Below are 22,270 nucleotides of genomic sequence, written 5' to 3'. Positions count from 1 at the left end.
GGACATAGAACTATATAATTATTTAGTAACAAACAAATTCCCCATACATACCTTGTTCACCTTTATGCATAAACAAGCAAACCCCCCATACATATACATACCTTCTTCACCTTTGTCCATTACACTTCAACCCTTAATTTGTATTGCCTTTACATTTCAAAAAACACACATGATACAATGATGGAGCAACATATGAGTTAAATAAAAATGGACATAAAACCATATAATTATGGTTTTGCCTCTACCTTTGTTATAGTGCTCCTATGTCTTCCTTAACCTACATTGCATTTAAATTCAAACAAAACAAATAAGTATGAAGCACCAAATGAGTTAAATTACAAAAGGATAAAACTATATACGAGTAAACAAGTAAATTCCTTAATACATACCTCCATTGCCATTGCCCACTACACCTTTGGAACTAAACCAAATGACTTGTTTGATTTCTTCCCTCCCACCCACAAACCCAAACCCAAACCAAAAGATCAAAAACAAGAAAAATAGAAAATGAGAGCACATAAGAAGAAAAAAAATACATCAAACTACAAATTAGCATGGCCATGCTCACAAATGTGGAAAGAAAAACAAAAAACAAAAATAAACAAAACAAAGGGAAAATCACAACAATAACAAAAAACAACAAAACTTATAAAAAGATAAAAAGAAAAGAGAAACAATAGATGGAGACACCAAACAACAAAACTTACAAAAAGATAAAAAGAAACAACAAAACTTATAAAAAGATAAAAAGAAAAGAGAAACCATAGATGGAGACACCAATCTGCAACCCCAAAATGCGTCGATGGCCAACTAATAACACCCTGCACACAAAAAATATGAGTAATATTAAATACACAATGGTGAGTAACATGAAAAAAATATCAAAATATCTTATTAGAAATCTTAATTAGAGACCAACAATATTAGGAGTAACCTTATGCACAATATTATGAGTAACCTTATGCACAATTAATCAAACCTAAATCGTTAAGAGGGATGAGAACGTTGTATTTGAAATGAGAAAGACCTCGTAACAAATCATAAACAGATTTTGTACAAAAAAAAAACTTACCTCTACATTTGTCTTTACCTTTATCTCTCTGATAAAGATATTTCAGTGGTTTAGCTAGTGATTCTTTACATTCCATATTCTTTACATTCCATTCTCCATTGCACTCAATAAGACATTACGGAAAAAAGTAAATACACACAAAATGTTGTGAGATATTATGAATAATTTTATGCACTAGAAAATACAACTTATGTAAAGACTAAAAATCATAAAACCTAAATAGATAACGAGGGATGATCGTATATAGGTAAATAGTGGACGATATATGAATATTTGCACCAAAAGAAAACTCATGCATACCTTTGCCCACACACATACCTTTGCCTCTACCTTTGACCTCTACCACAGTCTCCCACTCACAAATAGAAACTGAAAAATATTTTGACAGATATTAAATACACATCAAATATTGTGAGAATTATGAAACAAAGATCACAATATCTTATGAGAAATCTTAGTGGAGACTGAAAATATTATGAGTAATCTTATTCACTAGAAAATACATCTTATGCAAACCCCAAAAATCATAAACACTAAATATGTAAGGAGGGAGGAGATCTAGAGTATTTGTAATAAGAAAAATTACATAGCAGATCATAGATGGCATTTGCATCAAAAGAAAACTAACCTCAACCTTTGCACTCTACTACAATGTCTCTTTCATGGAAATAGTTCAATAGTTTCATCACAAATCCTCCACATTCCTTTACCTACATTGCATTACATTCAATAATTAAACAAATGATTAATAATGTAAGATGTCTCAAATTTAAACAAAAACACATATGGGACAGAAAACTAACCTCAACCTTTGCACTCTACTACAATGTCTCTTTCATGGAAATAGTTCAATAGTTTCATCACAACTCCTCCACATTCATTTACCTACATTGCATTACATTCAATAATTAAACAAATGATTAATAATGTAAGATGTCTCAAATTTAAACAAAAACACATATGAGACCATACATATATGTTGCTGCAAAATAGGTTTCCATATCAAAGCATGCATGGGTTTTACACCAAATAAGAACCAACAACAACGAAAAAACAACAAAACTAACAAAAATAAAACAAGTAAAGAGAAACACTGATCTACAACCCCAAAATCCGCTGATGTCCAACCAAGGACACCCTGCGCACCAAAAAAATAAAACGAGTAAAGAAAAACATTGATTTACAACCCCAAAATGCATTGATGTCCAACCAAGAACATCCTACACACCAAAAAAAGTATTGAGTAATATTAAATACACACAAAATGTTCTAAGAAACATGGAACAAATATCAAAACATTTTATGAAAAATCTTACTTAGAGATCAACAATATTATGAAAACATTTCCAAGCAAATTTGATACCAACAACAGTTACAAATGGGACAACAAGCATAGTAGCTTATTTGAAAGGTTAATTCAAGATTGAACTCTAATTAAAAACAAGACTAAAGAAAAACAAAAGAAAACAAGTTCAAGAAAGAGAACCTATGTAGGAGAAATACTTGTAAGCAGATCAACCCTATTTATATAATCATAATTTTAGGGGTTTGGCCCTAAAGTAATGTTAGCAAAAATAGTATAAAAAGGAGGAAGGGTTCATTTATAAATGCATTCAAGTAGGTTCATCTGGCTTTAAGTTTGTAAGGGGCACTGGATTAGTAAATCATTTATACAAGACAACCTAATGGCATTATTATTCTTCCTGATATCGCCACAAAAGTGCTTTGTGGGCTTGGATCGGGGGGCCAAAAACAGGAAGAGGTTGAGTGATTTGACACATGGAGGTGTTAGAGAATCCCTAGAGGAGCAAGGGGCAGCGAAAATCACTCAAATGGGAGGTCTAGAAATGGAGAAAATATTTTTTGAAGATTATGTGAGGGCAAAGTGTCACAAAAATCAAGTCGGCCTTGGTTTAGGACAGCCCTAGAAGAGGGCTAGTTGTGCCACCCATGAAACATATAAATAAAGGGACTCGTTGAGGTTAGAAGGCGTCAACCAAGTGCAAATATATCATATGTGACAGCATTTGAAGTGAGGCAGTTGCAACTCAGGAAAGAGGACAAGGACATGGAGTTTTTGGGATTGTTTTAGGTTTGTCTTATATTCATTGCAGGTACAAGTGAAGTAGAATGCAGGACGAACCCTTGTTTAGGTGTTGAACCTTGGTTGGAACAGCTTGAAATAAGGTTGCAATACACTGGAGGAGCAACGTTGTTAGGGACAGGTCGTATGGAAGGGAGGACACAGAGATTGGAGGTTGTTTTGAGGACTAGTTGAGGGTTGGTCTGGTGCCCTAACAAGGCCAAAAAACTTCAAGACAATTGTTTTCAAACCTAGTTGCAGACAACTGGAAGAAGGTTCCCTTAATCAAAGGTAAATGCTCTCTAAGTTGATGGTTTGCTAGGAGGTTAGCGGTCCTAGTATAGGACAAATTTGTATTGGTAATCTCAAGGATGTTGGAGGGCAACGAGGAGGTTTCCAAGGGTGCCCTAAGTGCAGTGCATTGAAGGACTAATGAGCTAATAAGAGAGGTAGAGTTGATGTGCTCATTGTTGGAGAAGCACTTCTAGCAGTGATAGCAGGCAGCCCTCCTCCCCTATTTTTGTCTTCATTTGAGTAGCGTAGGAAGACAAGAAGTCCCTATGTAGCTGAGGAGCAGCAGTGGGCAAGAATACTCAAAGTGTTGTGGCCTTAAAGGACGAAGGAGCTGCTAGTGAGCGTGAAGACCCTATGTGTTGGTTATAGATGGACTTATGATCAGCTAGAGGGAAGATTGGAGAGCCGAGTTCAATGGCCTAAAGGAGTTGATGCATTGATAAAGGCAGTGTGTTCTAGATACGGCAAAGTAGTTGTGATTGAGCTCTACATCAATTAGATCGTCAGTGTATCTTATTCTTATATACTTGTACTAGAGGATATATGAGGGCCATTATCCCTAGATCGCCAGTGTATCTTATTCTTGTATACTTATACTAGTGGATGTATGAAGGTCATTATCCCTAGTACGTGAGCCCTAGACTGTTGTATTAACATTTGATTAATATAACGAAGTTGGGTGTAATGATCCTTAATAGGAATACAAGTGATAACAAGAAAATAATACATGCAGCAAATTACAAAAACGAAATATTCAGCAAACACCTATATAAAAGTTGCAAATGGAGAACTTCTGAGACATTTTATTATATTTCTGCAAGTCCAATACAATAGATGATGGAACGGTGCACCTCGGCTTGTCTGAAAGGACAAGCAAGACCAAATCTAGGTAGGAAAATGGTTGATTTGAAGGTTGCCCATCTGCTACACCAATCTGCACTGCGTTGCCTAGAAACTGTTGCTCTGTTGAAGTTCGAATGGCTAGGAGGTGCACTAAAACTGCCCGGAAATTTATATGTTTTTAACCCCAGACTTCTTGGCCAAAACGCACAAAACCCCATAAATGGTTTGGCCCAATTTGGACTTCCCAAAATCAACCCCCAAAGGCATTATTCGACCCCAGCAATTCTACACTGTCTACTGCAAAGATTCGGCTTAAACCCCACCTCCGGTGCTCAAAAAATTATGAAACTTTATATTTGGGATCCTTGTCAAAAACCCAGAAAAACCTAGAAATGATTTTGGATGGTTTAGACTTCTGATTTTTGACCCCCTTGGAACCTCACCTCAACTCTAGCTACCAATTTCGACTTACTGGAAATTGCCTGTAAATCCACCTGAAAACTTCTCCAAAACGTTGAGTTCACCCATGCTATCCAATACTTGACTCCCCGAATGATCTCTTGGCCCAACTCAGCTGCTCCCAAGTACCACGAAAATCTGTTGTGTGGCCTTTACGCTCTCCCCTAGCCCAACAGTTCGAATTGCTGGAATTTTGGCTCAGGGGACTGTAAAACCCAGCAAGAACATTGGTCTAATGCTGCTACCTCAACTCCCCAACTCCTCGAAAAGCAATCAGATCTCTACTTGCCTCAATCTCCCTCTGCGTGTTTCCTGGCTGCCTAGAAATACGCACTTCTTGCTCTGTGTTGGTTGGTGGTGCTATGTCACTGCCCCGGAACTCCTGAAATCCTTATAGAACTGCCTCTCTAGGGTGGGCACAGATGGTCCCCTGAAGTAGAGGTTGAATCCCCCGCTTGAGAGATTCGTGGCTAAACAGTCGACTGACTCAGCTAGACAGCAAAATGAACAGTCAAGTGATTTTGTTTGCAAGATGTATGAATGAATCCGAAAATGAGAGTTTCTCTCTCCTTATAACTCCTTGGGCCTCCCTTACCTCATGTGGGCCCCTCCATCCACCTATTCGACTTTCCCTCCAAGCTATTCAAATGGGCCAATTTGAATTCCCATGTGGGTGGCCCCCACATTCCACTAGCAACCAAATTAAGTCGAATTGCCTCCTAAGTCCCTAAGTCGAAAATGATGGGTTCTCTTCCTTAGCCAAAATTGTGCAAAATTGTGTAGCAGCACCCTGTTACAAATGTGTTTGAGAAGGGACATGACAGTCCTCCCCTCCCAAATGTTGCTTGCCCTCAAGCAACCTCAAAGATGGGTGCTCCAATATGTGCTCACCCTCCCAGGTGGCATCCTCATCTAGCAAGTTCTTCCAACGCTCCAAAAATCGTTTGTCCTCAAGTAATGCCTAAACGAGCATCCTCTCTAACTGTTGCTCCCCACTGTCACTGCAACATGTGCCAGGGTCCCAGATGTGCCACTGAATCGTCCCTGACCTCAACACTGTCCTGATATGAAAGAATCCTTCAATACCAGGATCCCAGGCCATCCTGTCCAACATGAAGCTCCCCTCGCTCCACTCACTATCCTACCCAGTGCAAGTACTAGAAGTCCCTTGCTCCATCAGTGACTCGCTAAAGCCCAATGGAAGATCTGTATGATCTCCCCCTATAGTAGCTGACACATCCCTAAAGGTTATTGAGTTGTGAAGAGTTGTGATGCCCCAGTTCCCTACTAGTCCCAGAGTGGTGCCACCATGTTGACATTGTGCTACTCTAACTATGTCATACTCCCCATCGTGCGCAGATAGTATCCTCCTCTCCTGGAACTCGATGGTGGAATACTGAAAGAGGCAAGACACATCCTGCCTGGGCATCTCCATGGCACCAAGGCCTACCCATTCAAATCTAACTCCGAACCTGTGCAGCAATAGAGAATGTCTACCTCCCCATATGATGAAACCCTCTGTGAACCCCCATGTGTCATCCCAAGAGCGAACTATATCACTCTCTGCCACAACTCTGCTCATCACAAGTGATCTATTGATCCACTGAATCCCTACATCCCATAGGCAGACCTGCTGCGACATAGCCCTGACAACCGATGGAATCCATTTGGCCCTCATCTCTAGTCTCTGCATGCCACCTATATATAGGCTCCATATATCATGAACTAATCTGAGGCATGCTAAACTGTCCAATGCCTACCACTATGTATTACTGATGACTACTAGAAACCACGTGTGCCAAATAGCTACCCCCTTAATGCAACCAATAGATGGGTATCTGATACGCACAATCAACTCAGTGTATGTGGATCCATCCTGCTCCTGTCGATACAATGTCGGGAACCCGAATACATAGTGGACAACTATCTCAGTCGTACATGGTATCCTTTGGTCATGCATGGTCCAGACATGTCTTGTGGAAAGAGTGAAACATGTCTCCCTTGTGACCAGCGCCCCAGGCATAGGATTAGTGATGAATGATACGCCATCCCTGTCAGTGATCACCTCATCCCTCGACCTGTGGCTGTCAACTCGCGCACCAACTTGATACCCCTGCTGAGAATTCTCCCCTCTATCGCACCAAGTCTAATCCAAATATCTTGGGTGAGCTCCCCATCCCCTGCTGCTCGTGCCCAGAGTGTCAAGGGACAACAACCAGATCACCCGTTCCTGTAAGTGACGTAGAAGAGGGTCAAGAGTGTGAGTCCCCATGGATACCATCAAGTATCGTTGATCTGTGTCCCCATCGATCCTGGGTGAACTACACCCAAAGGTATGCCCGATATCTTCATCAATGGGTGTCCCTGGAGGCAACACTCCAAGATCTCGTTGTGCAACACCATAAGCCTCTCCATACCACCGATCATCCCAATACTCCTGGACATGCCACTGTACACTGCGGCCTACCCCTGTACATTGTTGGATACCCTCGGCTACAGCTATGCCATCCTGTACCATCCTGCTTCCTACCTGTGTCGCTGCACCTATCACTCCCCGTATGTACTCACTACAATGTGAGGCACTCCCACTCCGCAACGCAGTCCAACACACTACAGCACACCACCATGCATCTCCATGCCCACCTGTAGACCACTGCTCAACGTCAGATGCTCCCACACATCCCTGGATACGATTGCCTAGAGTTATGTCTCTACATGTCAGGCCACACCCGATCAGTGTCATCACCTCCACCATCGCATCATTATCCCCGTCAATGAATGGATCTTCCGTCCAAATCCCCCAGAGGGATCCGAGAAGTGACTCTCCCTATGTATCAGCAGTGATGCCACCACTGCTCCGCTCCTATGCGTCCTTTGTGCCCCGCACAAAAGTGAAGAGCCCCCAACTCCATGCAAGGCACCGTCTGGTGGCCTGCCAATGCCACCTCCTCCAACAAACTCCTATAAGAGGATGTTGATCACCCTCTAATCTCGTGTACAAATGCCATACCAAGAAAACCAAAAGAGTTTGTCCATAAACTAGTCGACCACTGGTGCTGACCGAGACTCCCCTAGCAAATGTGCATGCTCAGCTGCTAGGTCAACTGCACCATCCTAGTTGTAGTCAACCGGCATACATGGGAAATGATAGGTGGTCCCTCCCGGATCCCAATGCCATTCGGGGCTTCCAGCATCCCTAATGCTTGGAAACTCCTGTTGACCTCCACCTAGGTCCACTACCATCTCCATAGTCCACTCCATCGGGTACCAACTTAGAATCTCTCGCCACCCACCCCAAGAGAGGGATCGAATGCACAAACTCCCGCACATAGAACAACCCCAGCATGCGGGTGTTGCATCCTGTGCAACTCAGGTCGTCTCATATCACTATCCTGGTCAATACATACAATCTGACTAGGTAGTTCTATCTCCCTCTGTCCAATGGGCCAAGGTAACCTAACAGGGTTGCCAGCCCCGTCTATGTATGCCCGAAGAGGGCTACTCTCACGCTCCAATAGGCACTCTAATTGCACGTGTAGGGAATCCAACAACTCCCCAACATGAGTCAATTTGGTCGTGGACTCGGCACAAACCACTCTAATGCCCTCCAACTCCTTGTTCTGCTGCGAAATCGCCTCTCGCACTAACGCGGCCTTCCTTTTTAATGCTAGAAGGTCGGCCTGAAACTGATGGAACTGTCGTGGACATCTATCACCTGTAAACTCAGTCATGGCTCCAGATACCTCAACAATTTTTGGCATCTCGTCCAAGGATGGCACCCCCTCAACAAATGACTCTATGCGAGTAGGCTCTATCTTCTCCACCGGGTGTCAACTAGGTCTATCAAGGAGGTCTCTAATAAAGGTGACTCTTGTGCTACACCGGGTATATCGATGTGCTCCTCAACATCCTGTGGGCTCTTAGCATCATGCTCAACCTCCTCCTCAGGCTCTTGATATCTAAATCCAAGTCTCCACAAGCAAAAGCGCCCCCTAGTCTCACCCTCTAACCATCTTTGTCCTGTCTGCTCCTTTTCAGGAGATCTGGTGTCCTAATCTGGTCGACTTTCCCCACACGATGTAGATGGTTGCACCCCCACGACCTACTCACATCTAACGTATTTGTTGTAAGGGTGAGAATGGGTTTGGTCTGTCACTCTCCTCAACTAGGCCAACCTCTCATCATCCCAATGAATTCTACCCCAGAATTTCTGCATACTGGATTTCCCTTGAACCATGGGTTTGTCTCCGATTTCACCTGTCACTATGCACTCATACCCAAAGCTTCCATGATCTTTTGGCTAATTTCCCACAGTTGGACCAAGATCATGCTCTGATACCACTGTAATGATCCTTAATAAGGATACAAGTGATAACAAGAAAATAATACATGCAGCAAATTACTAAAAACGAAATATTCAGCAAACACCCATATAAAATCAACAAATGGAGAACTTCTAAGCCATTTTATTATATTTCTGCAAGTCAAATACAATAGATGATGGAATGGTGCACCTGCGCTTGTCTGAAAGGACAAGCAGGACCAAACCCAGGTAGGAAAATGGCTGAGCTGAAGGTTGCTCAGCTGCTGCACCAATCTACACTAAGTTGCCTAGAAACTATTGCTCTACTAAAGTTGAATGGCTGGGAGGTGCACTAAAACTGCCTAGAAATTTATATGCTTTTAACCCCAGACTTCTTGGCCAAAACCCACAAAAACCCAGAAATGGTTTGGCCCGATTTGGACTTCCCAAAATCGACCCCCAAAGGCACTATGCGATCCCCAACAATTCTACACTGTCAGCTGCAAATATTCAGCATAAAACCCCACCTCTGGTGCTCAAAAAATTATGAAACTTTATATTTGGGATCCTTGTCCAAACCTAGAAAAACCCAGAAAGGATTTTGGCTAGTTTAGAATTTTGATTTTCGTACCCCTTGGAGCCTAACCTTAGCTCTCGCTGTCAATTTCGACTTGCTGGAAACTGCCTGTAAATCCACCTGAAAACTTCTCCAAAACGCTGAGTTCACTCATGCTATCCAATACTTGACTCCCCGAATGATCTCTTGGCCCAACTCAAATGCTCCCAAGTACCACAAAAATCTGTTGTGTGGCCTCTGTGCTGTCCCCCAGCCCAACAGTTCGAATTGCTGGAATGTTGGCTCAGGTGGCTGTAAAATCCAACAAGAACATTGGTCTAATGCTTCTAGCTCAACTCCCGGACAAGCAATCAGATCTCTACTTGCCTCAATCTCCCTCTGCGTGTTTCCTGGCTGCCCAAAAATACGCACTCCTTGCTCTGCACTGGTTGGTGGTGCTATGTCACTGCCCTGGAACTCCTGAAATCCTTGTAGAACTACCTCTCTAGGGCGGGCATGGATGGTCCCCCGAAGTAGAGGTTGAATCTCTCGCTTGAGAGATTCATGGCTAAACAGCCGGTTGACTCAGCGAAAAAGCAGAGTGAACAGTCAAGTGATTTTGTTTGCAAGATGTATGAATGAATCCCAAAATGGGAGCTGCTCTCTCCTTATAACTCCTTGGGCCTCCCTTGCCTCATGTGGGCCCCTCCATCCACCTACTCGACTTTCCCTCCAAGCTATTCGAATGGGCCAATTCAAATTCCCATGTGGGTGGCCCCCACATTCCACTAGCAACCAAATTAAGTCGAATTGCCTCCTAAGTCCCTAAGTCGAAAATGATGGGTTCTCTTCCTTAGCCAAAATTGTGCAAAATTGTGTAGCAACACCCTGTTACAAATGTGTTTGAGAAGGGACATGACATTGGGTTGTTGTAAAAATTGTAAAGTTATATATTTTGTGCACTAGTAGATTTATTGTTATATATTATTCTGCTATGCAAAGTAGTTTGTTGTGATACTTGGATTGGTAGCGTCAGTGATTGTAAGATTCTAACCTAGACTCCAATATCGTGAAAAAAGAGGACGGCCAACTTGGCTTCTTTGGAGCCAAAAATTCAATTTTCAAAATTCAAATTTTCTCTTTTGAAAAGAACATAAAGAACATGCCTTAAAATTTCTCTTTCAAGAATAGGATGAAGAACATGCTTTATATTTATCATTACAAATAAGAGCTAAAATATTAATTATGAAGACTAGCGATAACTACAAAAATTCAACACTCCCTCTTAGTTAGGGAGGTATTCATAATGACTATCTATATGTTCTCATTTTCACAGAATTCTCTAAGAAAAGATTATAGCAATTCATCATTAACATCAACATCATTCAATTACCATAATCCTGGTCAACAACTCTGGCTCATGGTAAATCAACATCATCAATTAGTTACCATAATTCCAGTTGGTACCTTTGACCTATGGTGCACCATCACCATAATCCTAGTCGATACTCTTAACACATGGTACATCAGTAGCATCAACTAGTCACCATGATTTTGGTTATTGATGATATACTGACTAGTCTTGGCTCACCATCATCCTGGTCAATCTCTTTGACTTGTGGTGAAACCCTAAGGACATGCTCAATCCATTTGAGTACTCTGGTCCCAAATCCAAAAGCCTCACTCTAGGCCATGATGCTAAATGGACTCACTCAACCTATTTGGAGAGTACATTGAGCCTGATGCTGAAAGGCACCCACTCAACTGAGTGACTATTGGGCCTCTAGGACCATTTTTCCTAATTATGGTCAACATACTTACACGAGGAAAGATTATCCTCTACTGGACAATTCTCCCTAATTCTGGTCATACTTGACACAAGGAGAGTGTCTATCCATGATGCTATCACATCAACACTCTGGACCATTTTCCCTAATCTTGGTCAACCTCACCTAGGGAGAATGACAATCCTCGATGCTGCAATTTCATCACTCCTTATTGCTAAGAGAGACATAATTAATCACTTCAAGCGTGTCCTTGAAGTATATAGACTTCATCCCAGGACAAAGGCTTTGTCAGCAATTTGGTTGACTGTAGAATAGTACTGGAGCCATAACGCTTATTTTTGTACCATGTCTTGGTAATAGATCTCTCTGTGCTCTGACCTATCATTATGGTCATCGTCTGCACTTGATCAAACAATCCTATAAGTAGTTTTTGAAGCCATACTACTACTCGACTTGCCAACCAAGCTACAATATACTTTGCCTTTGCAAAACTAAGTGCGTCAAATATTTGTTTCCTGCTCATCCAAGAAATCATAACAGAGCACAAATTGAAGTGATATCCTAATGAACTCTTTTTGACTTCTGCCCAATTTGAATTTGTATATCTCTGCAGTGGTACTTCATTGTTTGAGTCATATCTCAAACTATATCTGGTTGTGCCATAACCAACTGTACCATGTTGGTACTTCAACATATGCTGAGCCACATCTTGGTTTGACCATAAGTTGATCGACTAATTCCCGGTTACCCTGACTGTGTGCTCTTTCTAAAAGAGATCATGTTTTGGTAATCCTAGTTGCTCCCTCTGCCACTGTTATTTTCTAGCATATCAGCTATCTAGTCTAACAATCTCAATGACAATCCATCATCTTGAACTCAGAGGTCAAATCCCTCAAAAGCTAAAACATGGCTCCCTGATTGATTCCTCTATTACGGAAGCGAGTTTTTTTACCATAACTGCTCCCTCTGACACATGAGTCCTTCTGCATTCGTGAGAAACAAAACATATAGGATCAACCTTGATCCATCAATCCAAGTTTGGGGTACATTCTTCTTTTTGCAATCAAGAGATTCTTCATGACCCTCAAAGCCTTGAGGTGGTCCCATGTACACTTCTTCCTCAAAATGGCCTCTACATCCATCTGATGTAATTCCATAACATAAGCAACAATAATTTCTAATAGAAGTGTACCTGGAGAAAAATTTTCTTCATGATTCTCTCCCTCTTTCTGGGAGAGCTCTCAAATCTTGCTCTATGCTGCCTGTTACCCACCAAAAGTGGGTACGCCTAGGAGAACTTTTCTCCTATTCATCTTCTTCCAGCTGATAGCCAGCAGCACCTTACAACCACTTTGTAGCATGTGATATGCCATTTTATCTCTGTCGCATGCATCAGTTGTATGTTCCCTTGCCCATTTGTCAAGAGCACATGTTAGAAGGTGCGCAATTCGACCCACAAGGTATGTTTTTCATTGTGCAATAAGGTGATTATGCTTGTTTTTCATTTGGGAATTTTGGCATGGATTATTGGGTGACTTGGAAGAAGGAAGGGATTTGACCATTGTTTTGTTCCCGTGGGATCTTCCCTATTGGCTATGGTTTTATGGCTTTGGAAGGGCACTACTTAGGAAACCCTGATTTTGGTAGTGTGGTCTCATTTTCCCATTCCATATTTATCACTTCCTTCCGCACATTACGAGCCCTATTCACTATTTTTCTTTTGTGTCCAAAAGCATTGGCACACCCCCTCCCCTTGTCCACATATCTGAGTCGAGCCTAGAAACGTTGCCCCAGAGGTTGATGCAGCTAAAAGAAATTTAAAATCATATCATGGCCACAAGCAAGAAACAAAAAGAAAAGAAAATCAAGATGGTTGGGACATTAATAATAATATGTGGGCAAAAACCAAGCATGAGCTCTGCCCCTTATCATTATAGCCATCAACTAGTTCCTTGGGCCAAAATTACCCTTTCACATCATTAAAAAGGAACCCTTGCATGTCCCAACCCCTGGTGGGCGATGAACTGCCCCACCTTTAAGGCGGATAATAATTGTTATACATCATTCACAACATGCTCTCATTTCCTAGATCTTCGAGCAATAATACAAAGAAAAATCAAGAAAAAGAAAAAAACAAATAAAGAGGGGTGGAAAAGCAAAGGTTGGGGTAACTCATGCAACCACGATTGCCCTCCTCACATCTCTACACCCAACATGTGGACTTCCTCATTGTTGTTACCCCTTATCCCATGGTATATGGCCCTGAGACCCCTTCATCCACATTCCTTACCATCATTACTCATATGCCACCTATTGATTGAAGGATGTACCAAGGACATGATTTTCCCCTTAGGGGTTAGGAACACCTAATAGAGTTGTCTATTAGCCACTCCTACCTATGGATGTAACACTATTATGTGATCAAAGCCCCAAATTTGGAAGATGAGCCCCACATGAAGTCTCAATTTGCCTTGGTTAACAAGCTTGGTTCACATAGATGCACTAATGATTAATTGTACCTAATGGTGAAGATGCAACACTAGACATTATGTGTGATTGGCAGGTGGTGAATTAGATGCACTAATGATTAATTGTACCTAATGGTGAAGATGCAACACTAGACATTATGTGTGATTGGCAGGTGGTTTTCATCATAGGCTGGGAACTTAACTGGGGTGCAGGTCCACTAGAGGAGCATTGTGACACCCTACAAGTGAAGCATTGAGAGCCATGGGATTCCTATCACTTGGAGAGCATCATTCCATTCCATGGGCACCTACATCACCCTAATAGCCTTCACTTTGCCCCACATTGTTCATGGGATGATGCACTTGGTGGTTTTCATCATAGGTTGGGCAACTTAACTGGGGCATGGGATTCCTATCACTTGGAGAGCATCATCCCATTCCATTGGCGCCTACATCACCCCGATAGCCTACACTTTGCCCCACATTATTCATGAGATGATGCACTTGGACCAACATGCCCCCAGTTGACTTAGCAATATATATGGGATTTTGGCAGCAGATCTGAGGCCCAAATGAGGTTTGTCTCAACCCTTGAGACATGGGAGGGCTAGCACCATCCTCTAAGCCCTCAACATTGGAGCAAAACCAACCTATTCTATCACCAGGAGACCCATGAGACCCATTTTGTGCCTACACAAAACTGGGGTCCAAAGGATGATTTACACGGAGATTTAGGGCCAACACTAGATCTAGATTTTTGGAGCCCTCTACACTCGACTTAACACCAAAGGATCCCAATGCATACCCTAAAAGGGCCTACACATGCATGACATCAACATTTCGGCCTCTTTTTGTTGAAAAACGTGTAACTAGGTTCAGTGCTCATAAATATGAAATGTACTTTTGATTCTCGTATATTGTAAAATGAAAGAAAAATTTTTATTTTTATTTTTGAAACATGGGTTTCGTGTTCAGGGTTTTTTATTTAGAGATCAAGCACCCATTGAGTGCTTCTAGGGTTTGTCCTAGGACAAGAAGTCAAAAGAGTCATTGTCATGTGTTGAAGACCCCATTGAGCACATTGTAACTTGTAAAAAGAATTATTTGTGTATTTAAACGTGTCAAAATACCCTCCAAGACCAAGTCAGCCTACCAACTAAGAAGTCGACCTAATTTGAGGTATTTTGTCCACCTTGGAAGCCTATATATAGGAGGGAACTCGACCTCCTAGAGACACAATTCATTCTCTCATCAAGCAAGCGAAGAACAAGAAGAAAGAGGCTAGCGAAGGAAAAATAAGGACGAAGATCTACTGCTTGGGTAATTTCTCTCTCTCTTCACACGTGCGAACGAAGGAGACTAGGGTTTCTGCTACTAGGTTAGGGTTTTGATGTTGCAAGATCAAACTTGGAGAAAGCACATAAAGAAGGTCGAAGGAAGGCTCATTAGGTCATCCTCAAGCCCTAGAAGAAAGAGAAAGTCAAGCAAAGGTAAGCTCACACGTGTGGAAGCAAATGTTGCTGGGAGGGCCGAAAATTTCAGACCTTATGTAGAGGCTGAAAATTTGTTGTTGGGGGTCAAAGTTGTGCTACTAAAAGAGATTTGACTCAGTTTGACTTAGATAAAGGAACCACATCATCAAGAAGGTTGGACTTGGTCTTGGAATTCGTCAATTGAAGAATCTATAAGAAGAGAAGAGATTTGTGGGTTTTCCTCTCAAGTGGAGAGGGTTTAGCCCTGCTTTGTAGCCTATACCCTGTTTTCTTGTGTAATGTTGATCTTCTTGTTTTTGTTTTTGGTAGTTGTTTGATGATAATAATAACATAATAATAACAAGAAGAAGCTAAAGAAAAGTCATTCTATCAATTGCCCTATAGATTTCTCAACATGGTATCAGAGCTAAGGTTGGCTAAGGGCATGATGAAGATCACTACTCCCTTGAAGAAGTTTCTAAAGAAGTGTTCGATGGTAGCAAGTCATCTCAAGAAGGGCATCAAGGCATTGTGGAATCTCCTATTTTTCAAGAATGATATGACCAAGACATCTACAAAGGACGAAGGACCATTCTCAGCTCTTACTGGCACATTTGAAGATGAGAACATTTGGATAATCGACAGTGGAGCATCAAGGCATATGGTTGGAGAGCACAAGCAACTAAAGACCTTATCAAGAGAGAAAATTATTACTCCGTTGAGTTTGGTGAGAAGAAGAGCTATCCTGTAAGAGGAATTGGATCAACCTCACTAGAGCTAGAGAATGAAGGAACCATTCATCTCAACAACATCCTATTTGTTCCAGGTTTGCAAAAGAATCTACTTTCTATTTCATGTCCATGTAGCTCCTCAGACTCTGATCCAGATGATGTTTATGTAGCTCCTGTTGATGATCTTGTGTCTAGTAGTGGTGATGAATTTGATCATGATGAGGAATGATCATGTTGATCACTGATATGCACCAGTAGACTTGTAGTCTTGTAGTAGGCCAATTGCCCCATAGCTTGCAGCATTGTTTTTGGACTTTATAGGCCATTTAGAGCCTCATTGCTTATGTATTTTGTCGATGATATGTATTGCACTTGGTGCCATTTTGAGATATTCACCTTTACATGGTATATAGATGAGAAAAATTTGCATATTTTGTCTCTATTGGTTTGGAATCATGGTTTAAAATCTTAAAAATAGTTTTTTTCATTAAAAATTAATTATTTCATGTATTTTTTTAAACTGGTTCATTGAGATCTGACCAGTCCCAGTTTGACCGGCTCTGGTTTGAAACCTGGTTTATTAGGTGGACCAATCCGGTCACCGGTTCTGGTTTTTAAAACTATGGTTGAAATCTACTCTTTTAGATGCAGAGGGACATGGAGCAACCAAAGGCACATTCATGGAAAGTAATAAGCCCAAAAGATATTTAGGTATGCAGCCTACATGAGGAAGTTAATAGAATTTGAACCATCCACCTTTGAAGAGGTTGTCAAACATCAGGAATGGAAAGAGCCATGAATGAAGAATATCAATCCATAACGAAAAATGGAGTTTGGGAGATCGTACCTAGACCCGAAGACAAATTTGTGGTAACTTCCAAGTGGCTCGATAAGATTAAACATGCAGCAGATGGAAGTATTGACAAGTATAGGGCAAGATTTGTCGCTAGGGGCTTCTCTCAACAGAAAGGCATCGACTATGAAGAAACATTTGCACCTACAGCAAGGTATACAACTATACATTCATTAGTCTCTTTAACAGCATCGATGGGATGGAACACCCATCAAATGGATGTCAAAACTGCATTCTTGAATGGCACTATTGATGAAGAAGTCTATATAGAGTAACCCTTGGGATTTGAAGTCAAAGATAGAGAGACATGTTTGTAGGTTGAAGAAGGCATTGTGTGGCCTCAAGCAAGCACCATGGGCATAGTATGCAAGGATGGATGCATACATACAAAGATTGGGCTTCTCAAAGAGATCTGTTGATCTGAATCTATACATCAAGGTTGTGAAGGATGAGCCTGTAATCATTGTTCTATATGTGGATGATCTTCTCATGACAGGTGTGGAAGGTCGTATCCAAGAGTGCAAGAAGCAACTAGCAGCAGAATTCGACATGAAGGATCTAGGGTTGATGCACTATTATTTGGGACTCGAAGTTTGGCAGGGACCTGATGAGATTTATCTAGGTCAAGGAAAGTATGTGATCAAGATGTTGAAGAGGTTTGACATGATGGATTGCAAACCTATGACTACTCCCATGATCACAAACTTGAAGAGGCCAAGAATTTTTGAGTCAAGCCCTGTGGATCCGACCAAGTATAGACAATTGATTGGATCACTAATGTACCTGTGGAATACTCGACCAGACATATGTTTTGCAGTGAATGTTCTCATTCAGTTCCAGGTAGAGTCCAAGCATGATCATTGGATAGCAACCAATCATATACTGAGATATCTGCAAGGAATAATCCACTACTGCCTGAATAATGACAAGAGGAATGATGTCCACTTGATTGGATATACAAATTCTGACTGGGAAGAGAGTGAGCAAGATGGAAGAAGCACTACTGGAGGATGTTTTAGTTTGGGATCCTTCATGGTCTCTTGCATGAGCAAAAAGCAAGAATCAGTTGCTTTGAGTAGTGCTGAGGCTGAATATATTGCAGCCTGTGAAGTAAGCAGAGAAGTTGTCTGGTTGAAGAAGTTGTTGTCCAATTTGTTTGAAGGACCAATGGGCCCTACAGTGATACATTGTGACAACACCAGTTGTATAAGGTTGTTTGAAAACCCAGTGTTTAATGGAAAGACAAAGCACATAAATAACAAGTATCACTACATTCAAAAGTTGGTGTAGGATGGAGTGTTGCAGCTACAGTATATCTCCACTGACGACCAGGTAGCTGACATCTTGACAAAATTTCTTCCTAACAAGAAGCTTGCATATTTGAGAGACAATCTTGGACTGGTTGACATATCCTCCCTGGTTGAGAGGGAAAGATAGACACATCATTCTTGTCTTCACTTTGGGAAGAAAGAATGGAGGATTGGGTAAGCATCTAGCATCTGATACTCATTGAGGATGAGGTAGGGCATCCAAGATAAGAGTAGTCGTAGAGGACCGATATTCTTTGAGGACTAGAAATCCAAGATAAGAATAGTCCTGGAAGAACATACCCTATGAACACCTGGGTGGGGTATGTGCCTTGAGACAATGATGATAGTGTCTATAAGTCATTGGTCTCACCAGCATTGTGCTCTGATCTTGTGGAGAGATAGAGTTGTTGGTCAAGGCCTTTGATTTGGACTTGTGCAGGACGCAACAAAATACAGATATAAACATAAACACAGAGATGCAGCAGAAATAAATCTTCATTTCATTAATATCAAAGAACTAAAAAATGCTTACAAGCATAATGGAAATAAATTAGCTAGGGTGATGATAGCTTATCTCTAGGAAGAGATGTGGCAGCTACATGCCTCTAAACTGTATTACAATGAAGCTCAAGAGCCTTTTTATTATTGAATAACAATGGGAAGCCCTAAACAACCAAACATAACCCTTGGAGATGGAATGCCAAGAGTTTATGGGCCCCAGCTCAAGAGCCTTTTTATTATTGAATAACAATGGGAAACCCTAAACAACCAAACATAACCCTTGGAGATGGAATGCCAAGAGTTTATGGGCCCCGTTGGGGTTAGTTGGGGAACCAACTTCTCAGGGCTGTAACTTGGTCATATGAACTCTGTTTGGCGTGTATAATACCTCGTTAGAAAGATCTATCCGAGTGCTACAAGATTTGCGGTGGGCCCTTCCTACAACTAGAGGCCTATTGCGGACCTCAAAAAAACGTCGTTTAAGGGGTCAAAACAACTCTGGAAGTTCAGGACCCGAAAAACTGCTAAAAATAGTTAATTGTGTTATAATCAAGGAAACTGATGAAACTGACTTGAGGTCTAGGTGGAATAGGTGGGTGGCCACCAATATCCGCCTGGATTAGTCCTCCCCCCTTACGAAGCAATGGTCCCCATTGCATGCAGAGCCTCCATGAGGTGAGGAAATTTCTATTGAACCTGGTCCCTGATGAGCCACTTGCCCTGGTGAAGGAGTTGGCCTGCTTTACAACTCGATATAGCTGGATCCTTTGCTGGTGAGTTTTCTTGATTTGCGTGTCCATGATCCTATCAGTTGTGGCCTGTTCAATGCAGCTTGGGTTGATCTCTGTTGGTGTTTGCTCCTCAGCAATGTCTGATGTGTCCAACAATGGGGGAAAGTATGGTCGTAATGGGTCCACATTGAATATTGGGTGCAAGCCAAGGAACGTTGGAATGTTGAGCTAGAAAGCATTATCCCCTACAGCCTTAGTGATGGTGTAAGTCCCATATCGGAGCAGGCGAATCTTGTGGTGGGGCCCAACGAGGTGCTCATTCTGCAAATGTAACCAAACTTTGTCGCCCACTTGGAACTTGTGTGGTACTCGATGTTGATCATGACGTTGTTTATACTTAGCATTTGCTATGTCCAATATGTCATGGACCTACTGGCGGATGTGTTGAATGCGCTCAATGAAGTTGTTAGCCCTGTCAACTTCAAACTAGACATGAGCCGAATCTGCCTAAGTAGCTGCAAATGGTATGGCAACATCAATGGGACATAGTGGTTGGAATCCCAATCCCACCTAAAAAGGGTTGTGGTCAATTGAGTTGTGGAGAGCTCTATTGTAGCTGTGCTGGACATAGGGAAGGCTCTCATCCCATGTGTGTGGGTGCTTCGAGTTGTACATGCGCAGGATGTGCACGATCATTCTGTTGGCGACCTCTTTTTGGCCATCAGTTTGGGGGTGGAAAGTCGTGGACTTAGTGAGCTTGGTATCCAACAACAACCAGAGGTTTGACCAGAATGCACTTAGGAACAGGCTGTCCTGATCTGAGATAATGGACTATGGGATCCCAGAGTGTACCCATACTCGTTCAAAGAAGAGTTTGGCAATGGCTTCTATTGTGATACTCTTCTTGTAAGCCGCCAAAATGTCCATCTTAGGGAATATGTCGATGACCACAAAAACGCAGTCATTTCCATACTCAATAGAAGGAAGGCCCGACATGTAATCCATGGAGATGGATTCCCAAGGCCGACTAGGAGTAGGGAGAGGAGTATATAGGCCTTGCTTCTTGACGGTTTGGCAATGGCACAGGCAGTGCAGGATCTGATGTACTTCCCAACATCCTGTCGAAGGTTTGGCCAATAAAAATACTTATGCAACACTGCCACTGTTTTTTCTACTCTGAAATGTCCAAATACACTACCACAAATGAGTTGGTGAAGGGTCGCAAAATGTCGTCATTAGCCTCATGAAGGTTGCGGGGGCATTCGTCAACCCAAAAGGGCCCTCCTTGGATTTGAAGGCTGCCACTGTTTTTTCTACTCCGAAATGTCCAAATACACTACCACAAATGAGTTGGTGAAGGGTCGCAAAATGTCGTCATTAGCCTCATGAAGGTTGCGGGGGCATTCGTCAACCCAAAAGGGCCCTCCTTGGATTTGAAGGCAGCCTTCCACACATCGGAGGGTTCAATTGGCACCTAGTGATAACCAAACTTCAAATCAATCTCGCTGAAATGTTTGGCCCCTTGAGTTGGTCTAGAAGGTCATCAATTCATGGGATTGGATACCTATTCTAGACAGTGATCTTATTCAGCGCTCGATAGTCAATTCAAAGTCTCCAGGTGTCAGCTTTCTTCTGTACAAACATGATCGGGTTCCCACAGGGTGGTGAACTTGGCCTCATGCGCCCTTTCTACAACACCTCCTGAATCTACCTGTTAATTTCATCGTTCTCCAAAATAGAGTGTCGATAGATAGGTTCGTTGGGTAGCGACGTGCCTGGGGTCAGATCGATGGAGTTCTTGACCTGACAGTGCAGGGTACCCCTGTGGGTGAGGTGAAGATGTCCTTGTACTCCTCTACAACCTTGTCCATCTGTTGTTGTTGTGTGGAGGAGCCCTGTCTGGAGGCTGTGGATGTGGCCACAGTGGTCTTCTTGCCCTGAGGGAAAATCATAAGGAAGACAAATTACCCATTCTGGGAAATGATCTTACTACATTGCTTCGTAGAGATCAAAGAGATGGTGGTAGGCGATGTTACCTCTAGTATCTTGTATAACTTATTGCCCAAAGAAATAATAACAGTGCGAGGCCTAGACTCATACACAACATGATGCTTCCAGAAGTATGGTTGGCCTAATAATACATCACAAACTTCAAGAGGAGCAACATCACATAGTACCTCATTTGTGAAGGGCTTGATGTTGTAGGAAAGGCAACACTGTTGGCTGACGTGGAGATTTCGTCCTTGGTGAAGCCACCCAATGGTGTACAACTGCAGGTGTGGTGTGGTCGGTAGGCCCAACCGCTTCATGACCTCTACTAAAATGAGGTTCTTTTGGTTTTCGTTGTTGACAATGAACTGCAGCGAAGAACCCTTCCCCCACATCTGTGAGTGGAAGAGTCGTTCCCCCTCCTCTGGATCTTCGGGCTCAATCTTCTGGATCTTGGTGGTGGCAATGGTGACACTAGGCTCTGCATCAATAATCTGCTTCCCTTTGTCATTCCCCTTGTCGGGTTCTAACTCAGAGTCGGAACATGAATCTGATTCGAAAGCCTTCACCTCGGCCACCAGTGACTGCTTGGCTCGACATTTACTTGTGTTGTGAGTGGAGCTCTTATGGAATTCACACCATTTCCATGTGTCCTATGTCTTCGTGGTGTTGTTCTTTGCTTGCGGCTTTGGCAGGTTGTCCTGGGTCACCCCGCCTTGGCTTTGTCCTTTGTTCTACTGTTTGGGGGCGCCTTTCCCTTGCTTCGGGTTCGCAGATCCAAAGTCTCGCTTCTTCTGTTTAAATTTATGCTTGATCTT

The 22,270-nt window shown here is 42.2% G+C and overlaps 1 long non-coding RNA gene across 2 annotated transcripts in view; it reads right to left on the bottom strand.

Moving 5' to 3' along the window:
* Window positions 1–721: 721 nt before the first annotated feature.
* LOC149170037 (uncharacterized) overlaps window positions 722–22,270 on the bottom strand; it is a 61,351-nt gene continuing 39,802 nt past the window's right edge. Inside the window, exons 7-10 of one of the 2 annotated variants that reach the window (XR_016259460.1) lie at window positions 1,876–1,957; window positions 1,701–1,782; window positions 1,073–1,441; window positions 722–821 (exon numbers count right to left, since the gene is read on the bottom strand). This is a non-coding gene — a long non-coding RNA (uncharacterized LOC149170037). The remainder of the gene's footprint in view (window positions 822–1,072; window positions 1,442–1,700; window positions 1,783–1,875; window positions 1,958–22,270) is intronic. The other variant, XR_016259459.1, reaches the window with a different exon arrangement.

Source organism: Pinus tabuliformis, chromosome 4_2 (assembly GCF_031772625.1).
Source record: "Pinus tabuliformis cultivar Carrire ecotype Pingquan chromosome 4_2, CPIR1, whole genome shotgun sequence".
Taxonomy (NCBI): domain Eukaryota; kingdom Viridiplantae; phylum Streptophyta; class Pinopsida; order Pinales; family Pinaceae; genus Pinus; species Pinus tabuliformis.
This window is presented reverse-complemented; position numbering and strand designations above follow the sequence as displayed.